Source organism: Conger conger, chromosome 2 (genome assembly GCF_963514075.1).
Source record: "Conger conger chromosome 2, fConCon1.1, whole genome shotgun sequence".
NCBI lineage: Eukaryota > Metazoa > Chordata > Actinopteri > Anguilliformes > Congridae > Conger > Conger conger.
This window is the reverse complement of record NC_083761.1, coordinates 5032478-5039318: the sequence shown is the minus strand read 5'-3', so window position 1 is coordinate 5039318 and position 6841 is coordinate 5032478. Positions and strand designations below refer to the sequence as shown.

The following is a 6841-nucleotide window of genomic DNA, read 5'->3' as shown; positions in this document are numbered from 1 at the left end:
GCGATAAAGATTGCTTTGTGTAACACTATAATAATTAAGTAATTCGGTGTTGTTCAACACCTTTAAAGGGTTAAAGCGGGGCGGCCATTTTGAGGATTGCGTAAAGGAGCCTGACCCGCTTTGTTCGGGCTGCCGTCAGCGGCTTCCCTGCTCCGCAGATGTTTTCAATCCGCTGGCGTGTTTTACTCCGAGCCCCCCATCTCTGAAGTCTTTAACAGGACGGCCGAGCTCACACAGAACATCTTTTTTTAAGTAGCCCTGCTCCCTGTCAAATGTTGCATGGCAACATCAAGGGTTTTTTTTTTTTGTTTTTTGTTTTTGTGGATCTGAAGTTTCCGGGATTCGGGCAACGTGGGAGGATAATTGTTGACAGTCCTCCGCAGGCTGGTCGATGTGTTTTGGGAGTTTGTGGTGGAATCTTCTGGAATTTTCTGGATTTGATGGTTAGAGGCCTCGAGAGCTAGAGGAAGCTAAGAGGTCAACATTACACGAGAGCGATATTTCTAACCCACATTTTCACATCACTGATTGGAGAGAACTCATCAGAATTGTCTGTCACTTTTCCATTGTTTTGCTTTGTTTTGCTTGGTTATGAACAAGAGTGGTTTCTCAAAAATATTTTGGCGCAAGCATTTAAGGAAGACAAGAAGTGAAAAAAAAAAAAAAAAAAAACCCATCCCAGTAATTACAGTATGCTGGATTGTTGGCTTGGCCCGGTACTACTGTGTGGTCTGCTAGAACAGCAATCATCATTACATGAACATAGAGGAATGCCCCCCCCCCCCCCCCGTCCAGTGAAGCAGTCAGATCTGGCTTCACACAGGATCCGTCCCAGTCTGTCTGTTGAGCCAAAGGGAAGGTCTTTGGCCTCCCCCTCAGTGCGGTGCAGAGAGACCTGCCCAGGCCAGGGGTGAGGGTCTTGGTGGGGGGGGGGGGGGGGGGGATTGGACTGTAGCTTTAGATACAGCAGGGGAGTAATAGTAATAGTAATAGAAAGGAGAGAACAACTAAAGGTAGGAAGACAAAATTTCCTCTCTCTCTCCCTCTCTTTCTAAAGAGCATCTTTCTGTCTTTTTAAAATGCCGTGCCATGGCCCAGAAGTATTCTTCAAGCAGTGCTGGAGGCTGCTTGAGCAATACACTAGCCTGTCAGAAGTGGGATTCGAACCCACGCCTCCAGAGGAGACTGCGACCTAAACGCAGCACCTTAGACCGCTCGGCCATCCTGACACGTCTTGGGCTCCCTTTTTCTCGCTCACTTGCTCTCGTCCATCCCACCATCTCATCTCCTTCCTCTTGTCTTCTTTCTTCTTGTCCAATAACTCCCTCTCTCCCTCCCTCTCTCTCTTCCCCTCTCTCCCTCTGTCCCTCCACTCTTTCTCCCTCTCCTTCCCTCTTCTTCTCCTTTCTCTCTTAAGAGAGAAATAAAGCCATTATTGCCAAATCAATCAATTATTGCCAAATAATTGGAAATCAATTCAGTCTTGATGCAGTGTTGTCATGGTTTCCAGGCACAACCTTTTGGCGCCGTTTGTTGCATTTCTGCCCGTTTGGTAATTAATTTCACTCTGGCAATGAATGGCGATTAGGTAATCAATTCCCTCGTGCTGACGACTGATTCCAATTGTCTGCTGCATGTGGTCTGATTACACATGATGGTCAGCTGCGTATCTTTCTATTTAGAACAAACATTCTCCTCTTTGTCCAGGGGTCGGCAACCCTGGTCCTGGAGAGTCGCAGGGTGTGCTGGCTTTCGTCTCCACCTTAAAATAAGCAAGCGACTCAGACCCAAGAAACCAGGTGAGGTGAGTTAACTGTGTAATCAACGGCTTTCATTGATTAATTAATGCCAAGCAACAACGAAAGCCAGCACACCCTGCGGCTCTCCAGGACCAGGGTTGCCGACCCCTGTCTTTGTCAAATAGTCTGTATTGAACAATGCTGGACTGAGGTTGCAGCCCTGTGTCACACCACGTCCTCGTGTGAAAAAAAGGATTTGTCTGTCAGAAGTGGGATTCGAACCCACGCCTCCAGAGGAGACTGCGACCTGAACGCAGCGCCTTAGACCGCTCGGCCATCCTGACACGTCTTGGTCGCCCTTTTTCTCGCTCACTTGCTCTCCTCCATCCCACCATCTCCTCTCCTTCCTCTTGTCCTTTTTCTTCTTGTCCATGACCCTCTCTCTCTCTATCTTTCTCCCTCCCCCTCTCTATCTCTCTCCTTTCTCTCTTAAGAGAGAAATAAAGCCATTATTTCCAAATCAATCAATTATTGCCAAATAATTGGAAATCAATTCAGTGTTGATGCAGTAGTGTCATGGTTTCCAGGCACAACCTTTTTGTGCCGTTTTTCTGCCCGTTTGGTAATTAATTTCACTCTGGCAGTGAATGGCGATTAAGGAATCAATTCCCACATGTTGACGACTGATTCAAATTGTCTGCCGCGTGTGGTCTGATTGCTCACGAAGGTCAGCTGTGTATCTTTCTATTTAGAGCAAAGATTCTTCTCAATGTCAAACGGTCTGTATTGAACAATGCTGGATTGAGGTTCACAGCCCTGTGTCACACCACGTCCTCGTGTGAAAAAAAGGATTTGTCTGTCAGAAGTGGGATTCGAACCCACGCCTCCAGAGGAGGCTGCGACCTAAACGCAGCGCCTTAGACCGCTCGGCCATCCTGACACGTCTTGCTCTCTTTTTCTCGCTCACTCGCTCCCGTCCATCCCCCCTTCTCCACTGCTTCCACTTGTCCTTTTTCTTCTTGTCCATGACCCTCTCTCTCTCTATCTTTCTCCCTCTCCCTCTCTATCTCTCTCCTTTCTCTCTTAAGAGAGAAATAAAGCCATTATTTCCAAATCAATCAATTATTGCCAAATAATTGGAAATCAATTCAGTGTTGATGCAGTAGTGTCATGGTTTCCAGGCACAACCTTTTTGTGCCGTTTTTCTGCCCGTTTGGTAATTAATTTCACTCTGGCAGTGAATGGCGATTAAGGAATCAATTCCCACTTGCTGACGACTGATTCCAATTCGCCTTTTGCTAAGCCACACCCTAGAATGCAGACTGGCCAATAACAGCGCAGCCAAGAACAAGCTCCGACAGGGGTCCTACACTTTCATGACAGCGCTCCATTGACTCTAGTGCAGGCGTCTCAGATTTTCATACTTTTCGACACTCGTTTTTGTAGACTATAAAATAGTTATGGTTAAACGTTGTGCCTGGGGCACTTGTAACACTGATACTCGTTTCCCAGAGAGGTTGGAGGGAGGTGTGCGTTTTTTCCCCCTCCCCAAACCAAAATCAAACCCTGACAAGTGTCGCCTGTGGATAAAACTTTGTGGACGTCCTCACTCTCAGCTGAACCCCTCAAGGATCGACAGGCACACTTTTGTGTGTTCTAAGGCAAGTTCTCCTTTAACCCTACAGTGAAGTTACACTATTCGGTATTCCATTATTTCAGGCAATAAATTGGGTTCGCTAACCTAAAATATGAAGAATCAGAGGTGCTAGCAAGTAGCAAGCAAGCTTAGCGATAGCTTAGCTATCATGTAAACACAGTCTGGATTCTATTTTTTGACAACATAAGACTAGCAGCTAGATGTTGACTTTGTTATTCATGATCTATTCATGAGGAGCTAACCGAAATATCACCTCGTTAATTACAGCTAACGTTGCCAACTTATGGTTATGATACGCTAGCATACAAGGCTACTGGATGCAATGTTATATGTGCTTAGTGCTTTTGCTTTGTAATAAAGACGATAATAGTGAATAGAGACCTACCCAGCTTTACATGAACAGTGTTTCTCCTTGATATCAGTGCCAGCCTCCGTCTCGATCAGCAGGTTATGTGGCAATTCACTTTTACATTGGGATCTATAGGCTGTTGCCTCTATTTTGATCGCCTTATTATGTTCATTTCGTGTTACCTGAATGTCCTGTATGTAGCCCTCACAGGCATGCTGTAACCCTTTCTGTCTACTCCTATCTGAAACCGCATTTGCTGCTTTGTAAAAGCACGACGGCAGTTCAGCTGGAAGAGCTGTCAAATACGCCATATTGAAACTGAAATTTTGTCAGACTTAGCAACAATAACTAAGGGGGGCGGGGCTTAGCGAAAGGTGAATTGTCTGCCGCGTGTGGTCTGATTGCTCACAAAGGTATCTTTCTATTTAGAGCTAACATTCTCCTCTTTGTCAAACAGTCTGTATTGAACAATCCTGGACTGAGGTTGACAGCCCGGTGTCACACCACATCCATGTGTGAAGAAAATGGTTTGTCTGTCAGAAGTGGGATTCGAACCCACGCCTCCAGAGGAGACTGCGACCTGAACGCAGCGCCTTAGACCGCTCGGCCATCCTGACAAGTGGCATGCTCTTGACTGATCCCACTTTTCTGCAGCGTGTGGTCTGATTGCCTATGAAGGTTAGCTGCGCGTCTCTCTATTTAAGTGTGCTTGTGTGTTGCATTCCCCATAACACGTTGTTATTATTATTATTTTTTTAATTCGTGCATTATGTGAGGTGCAACTGATGTGTTCCAGTTACCTGTGGTGTCGGGGTTTATGGGAGCTGAACACACAGTGATTCTCCGGTACTAGGGCAGTGGGCACAGTCTGTCACGTTCGCCTTAACCTTTTATGTTGAGCACAAGTGTTAGACAGTCAGAGGACGGGCTTCTTCTGGGAAGTGAGACCCCTTCAGATTCTCCCCTCTGTCTACGCCAGGGGTGGGCAGTTCCGGGTCCTGGAGGGCCGGTGGGTATGCTGGTTTCTGTTCCCACCAATTACCCTGGCTAAATAAACTAATTGGCTGCATGCACTTGTTCACTCAAAGATAAAGTAAAACGGGGTACATGAGAGCTGTCTTCAGCTGTCATTCATCAAGAAATGTACTGTAGCAAAAATGTCAGATGGCATAAAAGGCTGATTATGTAATTAAGGCCAGAAGTTGGAATGAAATCCGGAAATGGATAAGGCCCTCTTTGCCCACCTCTGGTCTCGGCCACGTGTCAGGCTTTGAGTTTTATCGTAACCCTTTGCTGTACGCTTGCTCTCATGCTGTGCGTCCTCCTAGTTTATTGTTTGCCCTTTTAACAGTTACCTTTAGGCCGAGTTGAAGGTGGATGGTTGAAGTGCTGGTGCCCGCTTGTTATTAAAGAGGCTGGCTTGGACTTCCTTTAACTTAGGGCATTACATTACATTACATTACGTGGCATTTAGCAGACACTCTTATCCAGAGCGACGTACAACGAAGTCTAGATCAAACACAAGTACAAGTGCGAAGAGGACCTGAGAGGACAGTACAGTTCCGAGTCCTAGTGTAACCATACAGATACCATCGGAACCCTTAACTTATACATCAACTTCCAAACTAGTATACCACAGTTGGCAGCTAGAATACCCCGAGTACAACAATACAATATCTAATACAAAACGCAACAATATCTATATAACCATATAACTGCCATTATAGTCTATGGCATATAAGGCTAGGGCAAGTGTAAGGGAGAAGACGATGTTCACCCTATCTGTATGTGGAAATCAGTCTTGGCTTTACTGTGTGTCTGTTTCCTGTAGTGTGTGGTCTGACTCTCTGTCAAACAGTCTGAGAGCAGGGGGGGGCAGACTGTTCCAGGAAATACAAAAACAGATTGTATTGTATTTGTACTGAACAACGCTGGACTGAGGTTTACAGCCCTGTCTCACGCCGTAGCCTCGTGTGGGAAAAAAAACCCAAAAAGGTGAGTCTGTCAGAAGTGGGATTCGAACCCACGCCTCCAGAGGAGACTGCGACCTGAACGCAGCGCCTTAGACCGCTCGGCCATCCTGACACGTCTCTCTCGCTGCCTCACTCGTTGTCTCTCGTTCCCTTTCCGCAGTCAAACAGGAAGGCGGTGCACTGAAACACCACTCTCCCTCTCCTGTGTTTCCTCTCCCCCTCTCAGTCTCTCTCTCCCTCTCACTCTCCCTCGTTCTCCCTTCCTCTCTCTCCCTCTCTCCCTCCCTCTCTCTCTCTCTCTCACCCTCTCTTCCTCTCTCTCTCCCTCCCATGTGAGCCTGCTCCAGCCTGCCTCCCTCCCTCCTCTCCTCTGCTCTGTTTTTCGGCTGAACGCTGCTGCAGAGGGAGGGTCATTGGCGGGCCAGCTCCATGTGAGAGACGGCTGGCTCAGTGCCCTGGCAGCCACTCAAACCCCCACCCCACCCCCCCCACCTTTTCTGGAGCTTTTTTTTTTTCTCTGTGTTTTGTTTCGGTTTTTTTTTTTCTTTCTTTCTTTGGAAAAAGATTAACAAACGAGAAGCTTCTGGGCTTGCCAGATCTGCTGAGTGAAATGGAATGTTGAGAGGCCACGAGGCTCATGGGAAGGGAGGGAAGGGGGGGGGGGGGGATGAAGGGAGGGGGGGGGGTGATGTTTTATTTGGCTTTTTCAAAAGTTTCCCTCGTTTTCTTTTCTTTTCTTTTTTTTCAACTCTTCAAACATTTTAATTCCAGCCGCTCAGACCGTTGGTTGACCCTGCCAATAAAAGGCCTTTGCGAGATTTTTCCATCCAGCAAGTACAAAAAAACAAAAAAAAACAAGTGAGACTGTGCAGTTCTGACTCTCTCTCCCCCTCTCTCTCTCCTTTTCTCTGATAGTTTGTTTTTGTTTCCAGGGTGTAATGAATGATTGATTCGTGCAGCGATGCGGCATCGGAGAGCCATTGCAGCCCAGAGGCTCTCTGTGATGGTGGTCTGGGCCACAGTCTCGCCCCAGGACCCCTGCTAACAAAAGGCCACTTTTCAGCCATTAGGCAAACCCCACACAAAACCCTGACTGTGCCCACACTTCTCTATGTGCCACTCC

The 6841-nt window shown here is 47.1% G+C and overlaps 5 non-coding genes across 5 annotated transcripts; all 5 read right to left on the bottom strand.

Annotated features, from left to right (window-relative positions):
* Positions 1-1146: 1146 nt before the first annotated feature.
* On the bottom strand, positions 1147-1229 carry trnal-uag (transfer RNA leucine (anticodon UAG)). The gene has a single exon. It is a non-coding gene; the product is annotated as a tRNA-Leu (tRNA).
* Positions 1230-2000: 771 nt separating this feature from the next.
* Positions 2001-2083, bottom strand: trnal-cag (transfer RNA leucine (anticodon CAG)). The gene has a single exon. It is a non-coding gene; the product is annotated as a tRNA-Leu (tRNA).
* A 513-nt stretch (positions 2084-2596) lies between these two features.
* Positions 2597-2679, bottom strand: trnal-uag (transfer RNA leucine (anticodon UAG)). Its single transcript has one exon. It is a non-coding gene; the product is annotated as a tRNA-Leu (tRNA).
* A 1600-nt stretch (positions 2680-4279) lies between these two features.
* trnal-cag (transfer RNA leucine (anticodon CAG)) lies at positions 4280-4362 on the bottom strand. The gene has a single exon. It is a non-coding gene; the product is annotated as a tRNA-Leu (tRNA).
* A 1385-nt stretch (positions 4363-5747) lies between these two features.
* On the bottom strand, positions 5748-5830 carry trnal-cag (transfer RNA leucine (anticodon CAG)). The gene has a single exon. It is a non-coding gene; the product is annotated as a tRNA-Leu (tRNA).
* Between the last annotated feature and the right edge of the window lie 1011 nt (positions 5831-6841).